A 21,590-nucleotide genomic window follows, 5' to 3' on the forward strand; every position below is an offset into this window, starting at 1 on the left:
AAAGATCCTGTCTCCAAATATATTCACATTTGGAAGTACGGAGGTTACGATTTCAACCACCACTACCACCACCACCCCCCACAGTAATATTTGGTGGGAGGTGGGGCACAATTCAGCCCGTAACAGATGGTCTTCTTGGTGAGTTTTTCCATAACCTCTTTCTACACATTGTGTTTGTCTCTGTCAAAATTGAAACACCAAGGTTTTAGGACTCTGTTGAAGACAGGAATTGGAGCTAAAGCATAAAGTTTAGCAAAAAGATGGTGCTGTAGCCTTAGCCTTATGAAAAGCATCTGTCAGGAAGTCCAGTTTCTCAGTGGAGTCTCTTTAGGCCTAGAAGGACTGTTCTTCAGGTCACCCCTGTTTCTTGCCAAGGGATGTGGGTGGCCATAGTCCACTAAGCAGCGCCCGTCATGGTTGCTCTGCTCCTACACTCCTGTCAGCGAGGTGAAATCTCATTCACTTCCCTTCTCACGGTCCTCACAACAGCGCTGTGAGATGGCAGCGGATTGTCCCCCATTATATTGATGAAGAGACTGAGTTACGTAATACGCGCTTCCTTCCTTTGCATTCCCATTGCACCCTTTAAGTGCCCTTCTCACAGAACTTATCCTGAATTGTTTTATTTGACTTTCTTTTCCACCGAGTTCATTGAAGCAGAGGGTTGTATCTTGTTTATCTGCACTTTTCCCATGGGGCCAGCTCACTAAATTTTCATTGAATGAATTTTTAGTAGAAAATAAGACCACACAAGCAGTTTCAAGGATATTGGAGCAGTTAGCCCTAGGAGGTAATTTTGTCCATGAAAGGAGGGCAATGTGCATTAAAAATTCTAGATCTTCCTGTATTGCTTGGCTTGACTCAGGTGTGCCATAAATTAATGTAACCAAAGTTCGTTAGACGTTTTCAGATTTGGTATCTGTTTGAGCTCTTTGCAAGTTACACTGAAGACAAATGCATTGTGTCTCTCGTTTTGTTGATGCCAAATTTGCCAAATTTGAACTGAATCAAAAGAATGTCATGAGCCGAACTGACTGCTCCTCACCCACACTACCACGGGGTCCTGTTCTCTGCTTACCCTCAGCTAAATAGTTACACCCATGAAATGTAGTAATAATTGTATTACCTCATAGGAAATGAAGACCCAAAAGAGAGACATCAGCTAGTACTGAGAAGTGAAGGAATCTAAGAAAAAGTGATGTGTTTTTTAAGCAAGAAAATGAGAGTTTTATGGAAGAAATTAAATGCTTTTTAATGTCTTTGGGAATTTGGAGATTTCTGAAGGTATCAAGACAGATCCCTTTTCAGTGTTGAGAATTTCCCCTATTGTCCTGAACTACTGAAGTGAAATCTGGAGAGTCTGATTATCACTGGAAGTACTGAAATAAAAACAAAGAGCTGGAGTTCTTTCTAAGTCAGTTGACAGTCTTAGAATTTAATTTGTTAAATCCTCGCAAGGCATTAAAGAGAAGGCTGTGTCAGAGACACTGTCTGGACCAATTCTTCTTGTACCATTTTTTAAAGCCCATGATCCTCCTGAAAAAATTGTTGTCAAATTTTAGAAATGAGCCTTTTCTCTTTTTCAGTAACTAAAAACAGTTAAGGCACACACACAAAACAATTCACACCTGCCAGATACATATAAAAGGGAGAAGTTCAATTAAGCTCCTAGCCACCCTTCTTTAAATCCCATTTTTTATAATTGTGAAAAAAATTTTTAGAAAAATGAATTTTGAAATCAGTAACTTTTACAAACTCCATTTTCCTTTTGTTTCATTTTCTTACAAATAAAAAAATGACTCGAGGTGGGTTTTTTTTAACTATCCCTTTAATTAGTTGAAGTGAACTTTCATCATAGGAGACTAATACAGCAATTCAGAAGATAGTTACCTCTCTTGTTTATGATTAAGTGGTTGTAGAAACACATAAAGAATTTTGATAATAGAAAAAGTGCTTCATACAACCCTGACCTTCTGAGAAGGGTTGTTCCTGATGTTATTAGACACTACTTACTTTTAATCTTTAATGATTTAGGGAAATACTAACAATGTGTTAAAGTCCAACACTGAGTAACCATTATGATACTAACCTGCAGCTTGTATGCCCGGTAGAACAATTAGTAAGAAACACTGGAATAGTTCACAGTTGTCATCTCTGGGTGAATTAGAGGTAATGCTCCTTTATACTTGTATGTACTTTCTTAGTTATATAATCTGAGCATGTACTGATTTTGTAGGAAGAAACAAATTATAAACACTGAAATTTTACAAATACATGTTTTACAGAACTTGAAATAATTATTCCAATAATTTAGTAGTTGAGGGAGAAAATACCATACAGAAGAACCCAGATCCACTTTTTCTCTGTGCATTTTTTTTCGCAAGTCAAACCAAAGACCGTGCTACAATGTGATCAGTATACCAGCAGCATAGGCATCACCTGGGAGCTTGTTAGAAATGCAAAATATCAGGTCCTCCCCAGACTTTCTGCTTCAGCATCTGCATTCATTTTAACAAGATTCCCAGGTGACACCTAGGCACGTTAAATTTTGAGAAGCACTGATAGAAGACATTCTTCGCTCTTAACAACTAAGGCCTAGTCCCATTTTATTCATTGGTTGGTTAGGGCCATACTTTTGGCAAGCCTTTATGATTACAAATATGCAAACTACAGAATGCTTCCCAGGTTTATGGTCGAACTGGCATGCCAGTCTGGTCGTTTGAAATACATTCTGTGATTAAGCTTTTAAAATGGAGTGGCCTGACAAGGGCAAGGAGGGGGGCAAAAAACAAAAACAAAAACAAACACCAAAGCCCGAGTTCTTCCGCTTTGTTTCTTCTTAACTAAGTAAGAAGAAAAGTAAAGGAAAAGTCAGTTAAGATTTTCAAAATGGCTTTTAGCTTCGCAGGATCAGTGGCTGGTAAAAGAACAGGAGTGCAATTCTACCTCCAATTCTCTCGGGGCCCTTCTGTATGTGCGTGGAGTGGCCGGCGCCCAGCGCTACATTCTGGGCCTCGTTACAGCATTGGTCTAACATGTTTGTAAAGACTTCAAGGCTTTGAACTAGATTTTTTTTTTACTTGAAAGCAAGATTCTATTTCTTACATTTTGCTACTATACAGTTTACTTTGGAATTTACTTTTCCTCGTGTTGCTGATCTTTCTGTTCGATTTTTAGGCTCAGTACAAGAATGACAACATTGATAATTTTCCAGTGGCAGCATGGAGTTTCATACTGCTTTGTTTTTCTCTCTCAGTGCTGCCTACTTAGTTTTTGTTTTGTTTTGTTTTGTTTTAAAGATTATTTATTTATTTGACAGAGAGAGATCACAAGTAGGCAGAGAGGTGGGCAGAGAGAGAGGAGGAAGCAGGCTGCCCACTGAGCAGGAAGCCCAACGCGGAGCTCGATCCCAGGACCCCGGGATCATGACCTGAGCCGAAGTCAGAGGCTTTAACCCACTGAGCCACCCAGGTGCCCCAATTTTTGTTTTGTTTTTTAACTAAAGATGACCTTGCAAGGTGACAGAAGAGAAACTACATTTTCCAGGAAATTGTCACCATAGTTGCTTTGCCCATAAGTGGAAGTGTCTTGTCTCTGTACATTTTCTGTCATCTTCTTTAAGATAGCTAAAGTACTATATGAAAGTTACCATATATTTGAGCGGCGAACTTGTGGATTCTGATAACGTTCCTTTTCTTTGAGCCCATTTCTGTAAATAGGGACTCCACGTTTTGCACTTTTATGTACATATGGACTTACAGGCATTCTATGATAACAGATATATTACTAGTTTTATGAAACCCTTTCCTATTACATCTTTTCAATGGGCAGGTTCCTTGTCCCTTTTGTAGTAAGTACAGCAGTGCAAAGGAGGGTACTGATGTTGTAGGATCTGTGTGACTGTTTTGTGGTCGATGGTCCTCATTTGCAAAACATTGTCATTTTTTGAGTGTTGAGGGTAGGAAAAACCCAGTAAGATTTTTCTCGTGTACTTTTAAAAAATATACTTCTATCACCAATGAAGGAAAAAATATTAAACAATTTTCAGGCAGTTAGACCATAATGTGAGCTAATCACTTTATTTTGAAGAAAAGTATTTTTAAACAGTTGAGCTAGCGAATTTACTTTTAAAATGTATTGTGCTTACACAGTAGATAGTTTTATTTCCATGATGTTTTTTACTACATAATTATACATCTTAATTACGTAATTACTATCATAATTATTATGTAATTGCATGTACTTCCACTAATTACAAAATCAGGAAGTGTAATTATCTAGTAAAAACTTTATGAAATTTCATGCACTAAAAATTATTTAAAAGGCTATTCCAGTGGTCTCCTGGAAGACTTTCCACGTTTAATCTTAGTCCTGACTTTAGTTTAGAACTTGAACGCACAGACCAGGATAAGAAGGACAATTACAGGCAGACCAACACAAAACTGAGTATTGTGATATAAGTAAAATGGCCTTTGTTCCTTAGGAATTAAAGCCAAGGAGAATTTTGAATTTCTTTGTGATTATCGAATTGTAAAAATAATATCTTGTGTTTCAGACAGTCAATGGAAAGGGGAGTTTTTTTCTTAGGAAAGAATTGATTAACAGAATTGAGAGTCAAGGAATTTAGATTATAAAATAGCTAGACCTTCTGTAATTCCTTAAAGTGCAGGCTTATTTAGCGATCTCTGTCTCTCAAAGCGAAATAATAATAATGTCATTATTACTATTTAAAATTGTTTGTTTAGTTTGAAGAGGGCTTTTTTTCCAGTCTGTGTTTGTATTTACTGAGATAGGAGAAAACATATCAAAAGAGCACAATCTTTTTCTACCACTGCTTGATGTCAGGAGCAGCTTTTGAGACATAAACATATACGCACAAACATGTAACATCAGACCCTAAATAAAGACAGAAGGTTTAATTCAATAAAGCTATGATGCCTTTACCATTCAAAACGACATACAAATTGCACAGTGAAACAATAGTCATGACAGCAAATTAGATATGACATCTAAATTACACTACAAAGAGAAATCCCAGAACCATTTTTGGTCTGTAGGAGTCTATTTTAGCCCAGGTTTAAAACCCAGTCTAGAGACGGCTTTATTGTCTAAGTAGGGTAATGTTGTAGAAGACTAATTGGAGGTTGGTTGAATTAATTGCAGATTAATTAGGAGAAAGAGCTTATAATACTCATAGCAGAGAAGAAAGTAGATCCTTTAAGTATCATGATAAAATGTACTATAAGTTTCAGGATTATTAAATTATCAGTATTTGTGTAACATCTATAATAATCTGTTATAACATGACATAAAACAATTGGGGTTAGATATAGTTGTACTAAATTTTCCCCTCAAAATTAGTGCTTTTTACTGGAAATGTGTTGGATCAGCTACTTATAATGTATAATCAGTTACTTCTTTTAAAAATGCAACCTTCAACATTAAAAGGTCTGTAGTCTTAGAAGCAGAGAACGTTCCTTTTTTTTTTCTTAAATAGTTCTAAGGAAGCACTTTGTCGTTTTATCAGTTACCGAATTTGTGTCCTTTTTATACCAGCTCAAATTTGTAATAAATGTGATATTTTTTCTTAAAAGTCAGTGAAGAAATAAGAAAGAAAAAAAAAACCAGCAGCCCCACTTGCTTCAAGTAAATTAGAGGATATATAGTCATCCGTAACTGTCTCAAGCTCTCAGAGATATTTGGGATTTAAGTAGATTTGATCTGAGTTGTATTTTTCTCTAACCATCTGGGATTATTTTTAAATTGCATACCCAGGGGTGCCTGGGTGACTCATGATCCTCAGGGTCGTGAGATGGAGCCCCATGTTGGGCTACACACTTAGCATGGAGTCTACTAGTTCCTCTCCCTCTGTTCCTCCTCTGCTTATGTTCTCTCTCTCTCTCAAATAAATAAATAAAATCTTTTTAAAATAAATTGCATACTCTTTTCCTCTTGGGCATCTTTGCTCATTGACCTAGCCCTGAATTTAATGTCTCCATCATTTCTTAATTGTCTTAACTCGGTTGTGTCTTAACATTTCTTCTCAGAAGTGCTTATATTCCCTCCACTGAGATAGGAATTAACTCTCCTGCATCTTCTTAGTCTTTTGCTTTGATTTTGGTTTTTACCAGTTGCATGTGCTATTCCAGAATAGTCTTTAATGGTTAAAAGCTATGTTTTTGCTTATACTTTGACTACAGTGCAATTTGATTTTTAAAATGACGTAATGTTTAAATTGACAGGGTTCTGTTTTGTTTTGCTTTGCTTTGTTTTCTTGCTTTTCCTATAAACTGGCATGTTTTATCACCCTCTGTAATTCTTTAAATTTTTTATCATTATCAAAGGGAAGCAACCCTGACTTTTTTTAAAAAGATTTTATTTATTTATTTGACAGAGAGAGATCACAAGTAGGCAGAGAGGCAGTCAGAGAGAGAGAGGGAAGCAGGCTCCCTGCTGAGCAGAGAGCCCGATGTGGGACTCGATCCCAGGACCCTGAGATCGTGACCTGAGCCGAAGGCAGCGGCTCAAACCAGGCGCCCGCAACCCTGACTTTTTTTTTTTTTTTTTTTTTTTTTTAGATTTTATTTATTTATTTGACAGACAGAGATCACAAGTAGGCAGAGAGGCAGGCAGAGAGAGAGAGGAGGAAGCAGGCTCCCTGCAGAGCAGAGAGCCGGACGTGGGACTCGATCCCAGGACCCTGAGATCATGACCTGAGCCGAAGGCAGAGGCTTAACCCACTGAGCCACCCAGGCGCCCCCAACCCTGACTTTTAAATTAGCAATAATTGCACCTCAGATAAACCTCATTGGCTACAATATTGCCACTGCACAAAGCCTGCAACCTTAACTTTTGAAATTTAATTGTGTCATTGTGATGGCTTCAGTTACCCAGTAGCCCCAGACCAACATCTGGTATTTATTTGCACGTAATTAGTCAGTGCTTATGTATAATTTTGGGCTGTTCTACTGTGTCCATATAATAGGTGCTCCCCCTCATATGCAGGGAAAACCCATCATCAATTGGACTCATTCCTAGAGGACTTCTTCCTATAGATGGTATGTGAATTTATTCACACCCATCAGCATTCTCTTACCTGGTGGTCGCTAAGACAGTGACTAGATGGAATTAGTAGCCTGCCACAGAGCTCAGCTGAATTAACTTTGATTGCATTCTGCCCATGTGGAGGCCCTGGGAAACCTTTTTCCCCTTGGTCTGTGAGCCCTGCTAGCCTTAGCACCATCCCTTAGAGCTTAAGTCTTTAACCAGCTGCGCTCACAAAAAGATAAGTTTGCTGGCTAATTTTACACACTCATGTGCTTTGGTTGTTTTAAGAAATTATTGTAAAATCAGACTCACGAATAGGATCATAAAACCAGGTCTGTGTGTAAGTCTGGTTTTCTCTGTCTCTCTCTTCTTCACACCCCACCCCCAAGATTCATTCAGTGAGTGTTGCTACGCTGTGCCTCTGCCTTGCATGATCTGTAAAGGGCACAGTGTAAGCAAGACCTGGGTCCTGCTTTAGACATAATAATACTTGGGATCCTTTTCTTATTCATGTATTCACCCTCTAAACAGCTACTTTTTATAGAGCTGAGCTTGTTCTGGAGAACACTCACATCCCTTATTTTTTACTTTTCCCATTAGATACTATGGTTGTTGACATTTTCCCAATGGAAAAACAACCTCAAATTGATGAAATGACCTGCCTGAGGTAGCAAAGCTGGGGAGTGTGAGAGCCCAGCGTTCTTGCAGCTGCCCTTTTCTTCATCTAGTAGAGAAAGTTCAGCCTGACGTAAAATGACTACTAGACGGGAATGGCTCCGGCCAGTTCCCCATGGAGATAGAACCTGAGCTCAGCCTCGAAAAGTGGGTGAGACTGTGAACACGCACAGTTGCAGGCATGTAGTCTGAGGCTAATTCTTTCTTGCTTGCTATTCTTTAAGTGCTCTATTGCTTATCCGACTTTTACAAATTAAAGAACATCATTTGACAAATGCATGATGATTTTAAAACATATCTGAATTGGAGATTTGGTCAAAAAGCGCTTATTAAGAGGCTGGTTTATGTGAAGCTTTAAACCCAACACCAGAAGCTGGGAGGCTCTTGTCTCTTCACTCCCCACCGTAACCGGTGGTGGTGCTTTGAAAGAGGTTGACTCCATCCTGTAGGATACATCTGTCAGAAGTGTATCAAAATGTTTTCCTATCTTAAATAATTTAACTCAGAATATAATCATGTAAGTATTTTGACATGAAAATGTTACATACTGTGATATATCCACTTAGCTTAAAACAGACATCTTTAACTTTGAAAGAAAGAAGTATGGCAAGACAAAACAAAACAGAAATAGGAATTAAAAGATGAATGACAAACTGAACTAGTTTTATTTAGAAGAGGCAACTAAAGTCCTGTTAACACTAGGACAGCAGAATGTAAAAATGTTTTACTTCGAAGCATGGTTCTTTCTTTCTTTCCTTTTTTTTTTTTTTTTAAACAATCGTCATGGTGAGTGTTTAGACATACGCAGGACCTGTTCGTAAAGTACATGTTTGCTGTAGAAATAATTCCAGTTGTATTGGTGAATTACAGATTGTCTTACCAAAAATATTATAGATGCTAATAAGTCAGTAAAATCTAAGATAAAAGAGTGGGTCTGCACCTGAGCCTGTGTTCAGGAAATTATTCAGCAGAGCATACTTTGGTCTCTCTTAGTGAAGTCTTTATCACATTTAACAAATGTGCCACAGTAAATTTATTAGTATGCTACAAAGAAATTTTCAAAATAATTAAGACTAAACTACACTTGTCAAAATAAATGAATGAAATACAATTTTGAATCATCTTTCTTCACTTATTGCTCATTTGCATAATTCAGTAACTTACACAGGAGTCTTTCAGTCATTGGTGTGAATTAGCAAGGTTCTGCTATTCCTTATACGGGTGGGAATTATGCTACCATGTAATTAGCTATTCCAGACATGGACTAACGGGAAATACCAAAGGGCACAGCAAAATCTAAAGAGACAAGGCAGGGAATCTGAAGACAAGAGACAATCAAAGACACCCAACAAACTCAAGCTGGTAGACCACAGGGAATTTTGAATGAAGCCTCTTAATTTATTTTGAGAATAAGAAATCAGTAGTATGAGAGAAATCTCAACAAGATTAGCTGACTAAGCCTACTTAAAAAAAAATATCTCTATAGTGCATGGTGCGCCAGGTTAACCACTCCTGTTTGTTAGTCTGTATACAGCTCAACAAATAGCCGGCAAGTCCTTTCATGGGTATATAGTGGCTTTCCATTGAGGTTTTCACTCTTTGAAGGAGGTCGTTTATACCAATGAGATCTGTAGATGCAAATTGCTTTCCCTATATGTAAGGGGTCATTCCTTTCACAGCCGACTTGCTCATCTCTTTTATAGAGGTTTTGGTATTTTTCTGCTGCTCCCAAAGGAATGATGTTAATCACACAGACCCCCATACCCACCCTCCAACTCAGCATCCAAATCTTTTCCCTCCAGCTCTGTGAGACTTTTGTGTGCTGATCTTTGGGAACAAAACAAGCTGTTGGGAGGAGCTCTTAGCCCTGAATTAGGAAACTTTTTACTTCTCTCAACCTGGAATTTTTTATTTTTTATTTTTTTTAGATTTGCTTCTCTTTTCACCTAATTCGAAGGAAATACCTTTCTCATTGCAGCAGAGTGTCACTGTAACATGCGGAGGCATGTGGGAAATCTTGGAAGGAAAGCAGTGTCCTGAGAATGTCATTTTCGGTTTGGATTCCCAAATGATGTGAGCTCATAGGAACTAGAGGAACAGAAAAGTGAAGGGATCAGTTTAAGGGTTAGCTGTGAAAACCTAACTTCTGATCCTATTACTGAAAGGCAAGGGAGATAATGTTAGTCTTTTGCCTAAGCTTAAAGAATCATGCAAACACTCATAGGTTTTAGCCTATAATGTTCAGGAGTCTTAGGAAGAAGGGGCATCAGATGCATGGTAGGAGCACTCTGTAAATATTTGTTGTTTCTTTCTTTCCTCCTTGCCTTTCATCCTCCCTTCTTGCTAGCATCTGTCGAGCACCAAGGGCACTGACTGGGACTCCCGAAAGGCAGTATAGGGTAGTAGTTAAAAGCTTGTGCTCAGGAGCCAGAATAGCCAGTTCAAGTGTTGGCTTTCCACCTCTTGTTAAGTAAGTAAGCTTGGGGTATGTGACGAACCCCTCTACTGCCTCATCTGTACAGCTTGCCTGAGAGTGACACTTGCCTCGTAGGACTCTAAATTAAACAGGATAATATCTAAACACGGTGATACATAAAATGCCTAGAACAGTGCCTGGCACACAGTAAATATGCAACAAACACTAGCTGGTTTTATTACTTCCAAGAATAACATTAATCCAGACCGCTGTTACGGTACTTAGTATTACAGTTGCTGTGTGGGTTTCTGTAGCCTCTCATTGCCCGTGCTTTGTTCATACTTGTATCGCCAGCATCTAGCACACCAGACGTGTTTTAAGTGATCCACTCTTCATACTAAACGGTTACAGTATGAAACAGGCATGGTCCTTGGTCTCAAAGAACTTAAAATTGATCTTGGTAACTCCTTTTTTAGTTTCCTTACGTGAGGTATATTAGAAAAGGTGAATTTAATTCTCATTGTTAGTGCTAATGGAAGAGATTGAAACACAAATAATCTGTAAATAGTTTCCATTTTGTTGAGATATGTCCCTTTGGTATGTGTTCCATTAATATTAAACAGTCTGCACCAACCACTGGCTCCTTTCTAGGGAGGGTAAAAAATAGTTCTCTTTGTGTCCTAGAAGGCAGCCAAACCAAGTTCCCAAATTATGTACCTTTTAGCAGATTTCTTCTTAACAACCAGGATGGTTTGGGGGTGGCTTTTTTTTTAACACTTCTAAAAATAACACACGCCCAGATGCCACTGTCAGATATCGGGATTCAGTAGGTCTGGAGTGGGACCCCAGCAGCAGTGCATTTTAGAAAACTCCACAGTGACTTCGATGCACACCCACAATGTTGAGAATCTTGGAGTTAGTGAAACTCTTCAAACTTTAATATTGCTTCTTGTCAAATATGCATTGTTTGACTTTGATATAGAAAGGGAGATTGGGTGGCATCTAGATAACAATTTAAATAGACAGTGGAAGGGAAAATGAAGTCAAACACATGAATTATTTCCTAGATAAAGGAATCATTTATGGGACTGTATGAACTAATACAGCATTTGAGAATAAAGTGAAGGAAAAAAATGGGCTAGGGAAAAATAAGTAAGAAGAAACTGTTTTCTGGTAATGAGCAAATGGAAGATGAAATAAATGCATTTCAACAAAATTGGTTATAAAGAACATGTTATTTTCCCCATTAACTTACATCATAAAAGTAGGAATGGGCTGCCATGGAGGCTGGGGAATCCTCCAGAAGACTGGATGGGTAACAGGGAAGGTACTGAGTTAGAGGCTAACCCAGCACTGGTATTTAAGCATTTCCACAATTGGATTTTGGGGACTTTGCTACCCCTTGTCATTTTCTCCTTATATCTGGGCCCAGCCAGGTGGATCCTGGTAGATTAGCCTGCAGTATCATATTGCTGCCTGTCCCCAAAAGATCTGGGACAGGATGGTATCCTGGAGGTATTAGAAAGACACCTCTGAGTGCCATGGTCATAGGTTGGGCTTACCTTGGATATCCAGGTAGAAGAGGTAGCTTGGCTCACTCCATTTCCCGGTGTTGGGGTCTTAGAGCTAGAAAAGAGTCACTGTTGGCTTTCAGATCACTCCCTTTTGCCTAGAAGGATTGAGACAGCACCTCCGTGGTCCCGCAGATTAGACCCCCTCATCGGTCCCCAGGCAGGCCTCGCATCCATCCTTGGCTACCCCTGCCAGCACCTGGGTTCCCCGTGCCTGCATGGCCCACCTCAACCCAGTCTCCTCTTGTTGGTATTCTGTTCACCCTTTAATACCTCCCAGCTAGAAGTGAGCTCTCTGGCCTCTGAACTCCTGCAGCTCTTAAGCACTGCCCCTCATGCATTATATCTTTGAGGACCGCACCAGGCTCGCCGTGTTACCGTATGTCTGATGGCACCTCGCACATGATAGGGGTCGAACAAATGGTATGTGAAATTAATGTCTTCTAGGATACTTCATAGTAGAAACATAGTTTGTTTTTTTATAGAATGATATTTATAGAATACTCTTCTGAGTCCATCCTGTTTTCTCTGCTGTTTTATTTCCCATCACACCCTCCAACCACATGACAAAATGTTTTCTGTCCATGTATGTCCATACATTCATCCAACATTTAACCCATGCCCTCACAACACAGACTTAATTTCCCACCTTAATTTACCTCCTTTCTGATAATTCGTAATAGAGTTTGGCCATGATAGGATGTACCACCAGGACATTTCATAAATGCCCCCCTGAAAATTTATTTGTTCAAACCATTAGGTTATATAAATCACACTGGTACCCTACTGTATTAGTGGGGTTAACGAAAAAAAATCTGCGAGTTTACCCTGTCCAGACCTACCCATTGCCCTCCAGAAAGTATATACAGTCCACAGCAGTTGGCCATTTTGCCCGCAGGTTTTCTAGTGATGTAGAGTTTTAGCTCTTTAATGACCTTGTTGTCTTTTGAATTTCTCCCGGCACTTCAAATGGGTTGCTTGGTTTACGAGTCTTTATGACATCTCAGAATGCCCAGAGGCCATCTCCAGATAGGTGTCTGAAGGCCAGGAGGTGAGCGGCTGCTGAGAGGCTTGTGCGCTGCTCTTCCCTTGTCTCCCCAGGAGCCGGTCAGTTGAGCAACATGCAGGCACACATACTGACGGCGGGGTCAGCTTGTAAACACGACTCTGAGTAACGGGCCAGGGCCGGGGAGAAAAGTCGGAGGCCCATGTGGTAACTATGTCTTGGGTGTAACCTGAGAGACACACTCTAACGGAGTAATCCTTGCACACTGTCATTGCAGGAGACTGAACAAGTTAGAAAATCTGTTCCTGGTTTGCCCGTGACTCGCTTTGTGGCATGGGCAAACACCATTATTACTCTTTGATTTAGTTGTCTTATTTGTTCAAAAAAGGAAAAATAGTATGTGTTTAAAAAGCACTCTGAAATTCCTCTGAAAGCAGGACTCTAAGTGCAAAGTACTATTGTTTTTATCATCATTATTAGTGTTCTGATATGATTTTGTCTTACGCCATGTAGTTCACAGAAATTTCCATTCTCACTGATGAATCGCAAAACATTCCACGTCGTTCCGTCTCATTGCGTTGGTGATAGTTTAGCACATCTTTTTTTAACCCCAGTTAGAATATACGTCCAAAATAGATATCATTAATAAAAATACAATTATCAAATTAAATGTATCTATACGGCTTTCTATTGTTTTTTAAACCTCCTTAAAAACATGGTTACCAACAACTACTAAATAAGACCTTTAATTACTGCCAATCTCCTCTTGAAAGTAACAGTGCTTATCTTGAATAGTTTGAACTGTAAGTGGTATTCAGTACTCGGTGGGGTTGTAATGCGATTATGAAGTATACCAAGTTGGTGATAAATAAGCGTGATAAACCACATACTTTTATTAGAGACAATATTTCAATTATCAACTGAATAAAAAGGCTACAACTGCTGGTTATTTCAGACGGGTATATCATAAAAATATAGTTAAGTATGCTTGGAATAAAAAGTTGTGTATGTTTCCATATTCATACAGAAACTTCCAAATTTAATGGGCTCTTGAGTGTACAGCCTTTAAATTACTAGGAGAATGAAAAGATTTGCTTTGCTTTCTGGATTTAAGCTTTCCAAAAAATTGGGATTTTTTTTTAAATAATCAGAGACCAGTGGCTTTTATATAAAGTAATATAGTTCTCGCCCAGACATCCAGTATTTTTCCAGTGAAGTAGCAATGAAAAAAAGAAAAATAATTTCTTTAACTACAGTAAAATCTGGGTATAAAATCTTGTAAGAATAATAGTATCTTTCTCCTTTTCTGGGCATTTGGTTTAAGAGGACATAAACTAATTATTTTCTAAATGTGGTTCATTTGTTATCTTTTTTTTTAAAGATTTTATTTATTTATCTATCTATTTGCGAGAGCGGGCACAAGTGTGCATGAGCAGCGGGAGGGGCAGACATAGAAGCAGGCTTCCTGCTGAGCAGAGAGCCCAATCTGGGGCTCCATCCAAGGACCCTAGAATAATGACCTGAGCCGAAGGCAGATGCTTCACTGATTGAGCCACCCAGGTGCCCCTTAAAGTATTTAAAGTCCATGGGTTTTTTGGGGTTTTGTGGGGTTTTTTTTAGATTTTATTTATTTATTTGACACAGAGAGAGCACAAGCAGGGGGAGCAACAAGTAGAGGGAGAGGGAGAAGCAGGCTCCCCCGCTGTGCAGGGAGCCCGATGCGGGGCTGGATCCCAAGACTCTGGGATCATGACCTGAACTGTAGGCAGTTGCTTAACTGACTGAGCTACCCAGGGGCCCTGATGTGTGTGTTTTATTAACTGTTGTAGTTTAGTAACCTTACAATAACTTTGGTACTAGGGAGTGGTAATTTATATAAAATAAATAACACTGTGAATTTCATTTCCATTTTACCATGAGAGGCAATAAAGAGTAAATTATGTGCATTTATTTGTAAGAGTGTCCTAAGACATGGGACCAAGGAGAAGGAAATACAGCTGCCATGGGATCTTAGAAACCAGGGATCACGTAGTGGAGCTAGCCATGGGCCACATATAACCTCTAAATGTGTTTAATTTGCCTGAACATTTTTAATTAGTTGCTAGAATTTTTAAAACTGGATATTTTGTATAAAAAGTCAAATTTCTAACCTTTTTAAAAAAGATTTAGAGAGAAAAAGAGAGTACATGAGTCTGGGGAGAGGCAAAGAGAGAGGGAGCGAGAATCCTCAAGCAGATTCCACGCTGAGTGTAGAGTCCAATGTGGGGTTTGATCTCACAACCCTGAGATCATGAACCGAGCTGAAATCAAGAGTCAGATGCTCAACCAACTGAGCCACCCAGGGGACCCAGTTTCTGGCTTTCTTTCAAAAATTTGTAGTTACCTCTCTGAATCAGTGTTCCTGAATGGCAACAGTGGCTGGAGCTGAGTAGCAGTTATTCAGACAGAACATGAGCTCTCCGTTTGCCACAGCCTAACCACAGCCCACCTTACTCTGTGCTTACTGTGTTGCTACTGTAGGCACTGGTTTGCTAAAAATATCTGGAGGCATTTTTTCCCTTTTTTTTTTAACAAAAAAGGAAAGAAACTGTGAACTTGAGATTTAAACAGTAAAAAAATATCCAACATTGAAAATGCAAAAAGATGAGCATAACCTTGGGGGCACCTCAGTTGGTTAGGGTTCTGACTCTTGGTTTCTGCTTGGGTCTTGATCTTGGGGTCCTGGATTAGGCCCCATGTTGGGCTCCACACCGGGCTTGGAGCCTCCTTAAAAAAAAAAAAAGATGAGAGTAACTTTAATAGTACAATGTCATTTAAAAATATAGAACTTACTAGTGCTAACCTTTTTGTAGCACCCTGATCCTCATCGCATCCTGGGGAATAAGATAACAGTTGCATACTCATTTCTCCAAGGAGAAAATTGGGTATTCATGAGGCTCATTAATTTGTCCAAAATCACAGCTGTTAAGTGCTGCAGCTGAGGTATATATCAGCTTCAGATGTTAGCCTAGAGTAACACTGTCCACTAGAAGTGTGTGCAGTGGCAGAGATGTTCTGTATATCTGATGTCCCATGTGGTAGCCTCCAACCACATGCGGCTGCCGAGTACTTGAACGTGGGTTGGAACTGAGCGACTGAATTTCTAAAATGTTATTTAATTTTGATTACATTGAAATAACCATATGTGATTGGTGACTATTTTATTGGGCAGTGCAGGGCCTTGGAGGTCTTCTTTTCTTCATCGTATTGTCTATGTATTCATCAGTCTTATTCTGTTTAATAAAATTCATCAAGAAGGGGCACCTGAGTGGCTCCGTCGGTTAAGCATTGGACTCTTGGAGATCAGGTCATGATCTCGTGGGTGGTGAGATTGAGCCCTGCTTTGGGCTCACCACTCAGCAGGGAGTTGGCCAGATTCTTTTCCTCTGCCCCTCCCTCCACTCTCACTTTCTGTCTCTGTCTCTCTCTCTCTCTCAACTGATTAAGTAAATCCTTTAAAAAAAGAAAAAAAGAAAAAAAAAAGACTTCTGTAAGGGGCCCCTGGGGGGGCAGTCATTTGAGCCTCCGACTCTTGAGTCTGATTTCAGGATCATGGGATTGAGTCCCACATCAGCTCCACGCTTAATGCAGAGTCTGCTAAAGTTTCTCTCTTCCTCCCTGCTCTTTCTCACTCTCTCTTGCTCTAAAATAAATCTTCAAAGAGAGAGAGAGGTTTCTGTAAGGTTTTCTTCAGTTACTTCCCAGTGGCAAGCATCCATTCCATGAGGAGTTCAAGATAATATTTAATATTTTCTATATTTGCATAGATTTTCCTCCATAAGGGTTTTTTTTTAAAGATTTTATTTATTTATTTGACACAGAGAGAGAGATCACAAGTAGGCAGACAGGCAGGCAGAGAGAGAGGGGAAGCAAACTCCTTGCTGAGCAGAGAGCCCGATGTGGGGCTTGATCCCAGGACCCTGAGATCATGACCTGAGCCTAAGGCAGAGGCTTAACCCACTGAGTCACCCAGTCGCCCCTAAAGGTTTTGATTGTACACAGTTGTGGTTGGGGTTTGGGGTTTTTTTGTTTTGTTTTGTTTTGTTTTGTAACAAAGTTAGGGGGAAGGACCCACTAGTTCTTACATAAAGAATCTCAAGATTCCTAACAGATAAAGAGCATAATTCAAGTTGAATTTAGATATCAAAGAAGGTGACCAGGGCAGTTTCCTTTACCGATCTTTTCTTATGGTCTAGGATACAAGTGATTGTTACGGAATCATGGAGGAAACTGGACATTCTCTGATGCTTAGCTGGTCTCAGTTGGACCAGAGTGACTTTTAGAAAGGTGGCTGTTAGCTAACCTCTCTGTCAGTTAACATATATCATTAAATTTCAAATGGAAATGATTTAAGACACATCCTGGTTTCAGAGACCTTAAAACATGAGGGAGGGGTTCCATGTTAGAACTGGTGAAATATGGTTTGACAGTGGGCTTCATCTCCATTTTGATCAGCCTATTACCAGAGACAGCGTTGAGATGCAAATATCAACTCCTGCTTTGCCCTGTGGCTAATTAAACCATTCAGTTTGGCTGTTCCCTTCCATACTACCTTATGCTGAAAAAGTTTAATTAATGGAAGACTTTCTCTTGGTTAGGAATAGGTTTAAGGTCTTGCCCAGTAACAATTTGATCACCATATTTACTTCTTTAAACATCCTTCTGCCCCCATCAATGCAGACAAGAGTATTTTGTTATGAAGACTACCAGCACAAGCTTGGCTAATCACTTTCTAGCATACAGGCAGTTCTGCAGCACTCCTTTTTAGAATACCACATGCTGTAACTCATATTAGCCATCCAGATGCACCATTTGTTTTTTTAAGCTTCTTTTTTTTTTTACTATTTTTATTTACTTATTTGACACGAGAGAGAGAGAGAGAGATCACAAGTAGAGCAGAAGGCAGAGAGAGAGGGGGAAGCAGGCTCCCCGCGGAGCAGAGAGCCCGATGTGGGGCTCGATCCCAGGGCCCTGAGACCATGACCTGAGCCGAAGGCAGCGGCTTAACCCACTGAGCCACCCAGGCGCCCCAGCACCATTTGTTTTTAAATACCAAAGTGTTTACCTGAATTTTTCCCCTTTTCGTTTTCCTGCCCCACTTCACCAGTCCATTGCCACTGCAGTGACAGATTTACTTACATGCCTTGATAGTCTCACTTTGTTATTTTTTAAAAAATACGTTCCTATGTCTCCATAATGGTATTCTTAAACATCTTAAAATATTAGTTGTTATGAAACAGGTTCGTGTCTTTATTTTTCATTACGTTCTCTTGAATCTTGCCTTTATTCAGACTTTGAAATACTTCAGCACTTCTAAACTCCTGCCTTAAAATTTCTGTACCAGTCTCACTCTGGAAACTGAGCATGCCTTCTGAAAACTTAACTGCCCTTGAAAGTAATTTGGGAGTTTGAATCTTTAAATACCGAAGTGTTTCTTGCCCATAATGGAGTCTGGCACCTAATGGTTACCATTTCGGACCCTGCTGTGAAAAGTTCCCAAATACAAACCATTCAGAGATAACACTTAATATAAAATGCATGGGTTGGTGAATATCATTTATTATGTAGTAACAAGGAGTCCTAAGTGCTTTGGTAAATGTATTGGTTTGAACCATATAAAATTGCTGACATTTGACCATTCTGACTTACCAAATTAGAAACTTCACATGATCCATCCTAATATTATAGGTTTGGACAGTCTCTGCTTATTTAAACCACTTTCTCTACTTTTGCTCTTTTCTCTTATTTTTTTCCTCAGTTAGTAGTTTTCATCCAACAGCCTTCTCCTTGCTACTGCCCTTTTATCTTTCATAGTCCATAACATTTTTTCTAGTGCTCTTCTCTTGTCAGCTAATTCCCAAATCTGTTTAGCTTCAGAATTAGTAGCACAAAGAAGGCAAGTTGCATAGTACCTCCGTGATGCAGTACTTAACCGTTTCAAGTATTTGACCTGTTTTGAGATTTTCATTATCCTAAAAGGTTAGTGTCATTGAATACATTTATTGCCCCATAAATAAGCCACCATAGTTCCCTACTTCCCAAATGGAAAAGGTGAAAGGTAAAAATGCTACCTTTTCCATATACTAATAGAGGCCATGCTATGTGATATCTTTCTTATGACATGATTTTGCTAAAGCATCTCTGGAGAATACAGTTAACTAAACACACACCCGTTGGTATATTCATCTTTCACTTAACTGAATGTAAATTAGTAAATCCCTGCAGTTTTTGTTTTTTTTTTTTTTTAACATTTTACTGTCTTGGGGTCTTTGTCTTAAAAAAGAAATGTGATGGGCTGCCTGGGTGGCTCAGTGGGTTAAGCGGCTGCCTTCGGCTCAGGTCATGATCCCAGCATCCTGGGATCGAGTCCCATATCGGGCTCCTTGCTTGGCAGGGAGCCTGCTTCTCCCTCTGCCTCTGCCTGCCTCTCTGCCTACTTGTGATCTTTCTCTCTCTGTCTCTCTCTCTCTGACAAATAAATAAATAAAATCTTTAAAAAAAAAAAAAGAAATGTGATCTATTACATTTATTAGAAGCAAGAGAGATATCAACCATCACTTGGTTTGAAACTAGAAATTGTACCATTTATATCTCTGTCCTCTTGTATTTGTAATTTTTCCTAATTTACAGGGGTATATAATGACTGTTCATGATTCAAACTCATCCATATTTTTGTCGTTAGGGATTTGCCATTTTCTATTATTGAACTACTCAACCCCTTATGTGGTAATGCTACTCTTGCCCCATGATCTGCTATAGACGTGATTTTCCCCATTTTACAGATGTGAAACTAAGGTCAGCTTAAATTATTTCCTAGGATGGTTATCTAAATCTAAGACCCATAATTGAAACCAGGGGCCAGCTGACTCCAAAGACTTTAACCCCACCCCCCACTCCACTCTTCCTCTATGGCATATTTCCTAGCTATTTGAAAATATATCTATTTCACTATGGTGCATCTCATACTATATATTATTGTTCTATATTTTGTTATAAGTTTGTTGTAAGTTATAAGTTTGTTATAAGATACTCACTGATCAGATACACTGATCAGATACTCACTGATCCATCAGGGAAATGCAGATCGAAATTACAATGGGCTATAAACTCACAACTGTCAGAGTGGCTAAAATCAACAACCCAAGAAACAGTAGGAGTTGGCAAGGATGTGGAGAAAAGGGAACCCTCTTGCACTGTTGGTGGGAATACAAACTGGTGCAGCCACTCTGGAAAACAGTGTGGAGGTTCCTCAGAAAGTTTTAAAAAAAGAACTACCCTATAATCCAGTAATTGCACAACTAGATATTTACCCAAGAACATAAAAACCTTAATTCAGAGGGATACATACACCCTGATGTTTATAGCAGCATAGCTACAATAGCCAAATCATGGAAAGAGACCACGTGTCCATTGACAGATGAATGGATAAAAAAGATGTGGTTAAAAGAGAGAGATGGGGTGTGTGTGTGTTACACATGTGTGTATACACACACACACGGAATATTACTCAGCCATAAAAAGAATGAAATCTTGCCATTTGCAGTGACATAAATGGAGCTAGAGAGTATAATGCTAAGAGAAATAATTGAGAGAAAGACAAATGCCATATGATTCTATTTATGTGAATTTTCTTATGTGTAATGTAAGAAACAAAACAAATGAGCAAAGAGAAAAAGAGGACAGGATGGGAGGTGCAAACCAAGAAACAGACTTTTAACTCTAAAGAACAAACTGCTGGTTACCAGAGGGGAGGTAGGGAAGGGGATGGGTGAGACAGGTGTCGGGCACTAAGGAGGGCGCTTGTGATAAGCACCGGCTGCTGTATGGAAGCATTGGATCACTTTATTGTACACCTGAAACTAATATTACACTGTATGTTAACTGGAATTTAAATAAAAACTTAAACGGATAAACGTAAGTGTAGATGCAAAACAAAACAAATATTTACTGATGGCCTACCATGTACCAGACATCCCGTGGCATATTCTACAGGAGAGAGACAAGATAATTTCAGACAATAACAACCCCTACTGGGACAATATAAAAGGTGGTGGTTTAACGGATACAAAGTTCTTTGTAAGGAGGTAGCATTTGAGCTGAGACCTGAATGACAAGAAGAAACCAGCCATTGGAACCTCTGCAGGCAGGATATTCTAGACCAAGGGCGAGGTGAAAGGGCCTGGGGCTGGAACGTCTTTCAACAGCAAGGGGCAGGTGCAGCTGGAATAGAGCAAGGAGAGAGTAATAGAGATGAAGCTAAAGAGTTAGGCACGGGCTATATCCATGGTCAGGGGTATGAATAGTATTCTCAGCACACTGGTAAGCTCTTCAAGGCTTTTAAAAAGGGGAGTGGCATAATCTAATGTATGACTTAGAAAACTCTGACTACTGTTTGGTGAGTGACACTGAATTGTTTGTATTTCCACCGCTTTTGGAAGGCTCTCTCTACCAAGTGTCCAAGCTCCAGGAAATATCCCATGTTTTCCCTCTGGAAATGACACATACAGACTTTGAGAAAAATGCTGAAGCCTAGAAAATTGTGTATTAACTAGGGAGAGTTTAAAGCCCCACAACTTGAAAAGGTGATGGGGGTAACCAGCCTCATTCCTCTCTCAGCGTGGTGTTTGTTGCAGGCCGTGCACACCTGGAGTGGGACAGTGGCTACCTTTGTGAAATGTGTTGCCCCATACTTAGGGTAAGGATGGCAATCAGGAATTGTGTTTGTATACACGTTCTTGCTAGATAGTAATAATCAGTGTTGGACAACCGTCCACATTGGTTCCAAGTGCCCTCATGCTTATAGGTATCACAAATACGCCCTTTTGATTTTCTTTTA

At 39.4% G+C, this 21,590-nt stretch overlaps 1 protein-coding gene and 1 non-coding gene across 2 annotated transcripts in view; one reads left to right on the forward strand and one right to left on the reverse strand.

Moving 5' to 3' along the window:
• The window catches only part of POLA1 (DNA polymerase alpha 1, catalytic subunit), a 304,615-nt gene that overhangs the window by 238,232 nt on the left and 44,793 nt on the right, over nt 1-21,590 (forward strand). The window lies entirely within an intron of this gene.
• Nucleotides 6,697-6,838, reverse strand: LOC123935638. Its single transcript, XR_006816929.1, has one exon. It is a non-coding gene; the product is annotated as a U4 spliceosomal RNA (small nuclear RNA).

The sequence above is a fragment of the Meles meles genome, chromosome X, assembly GCF_922984935.1.
Source record: "Meles meles chromosome X, mMelMel3.1 paternal haplotype, whole genome shotgun sequence".
NCBI lineage: Eukaryota > Metazoa > Chordata > Mammalia > Carnivora > Mustelidae > Meles > Meles meles.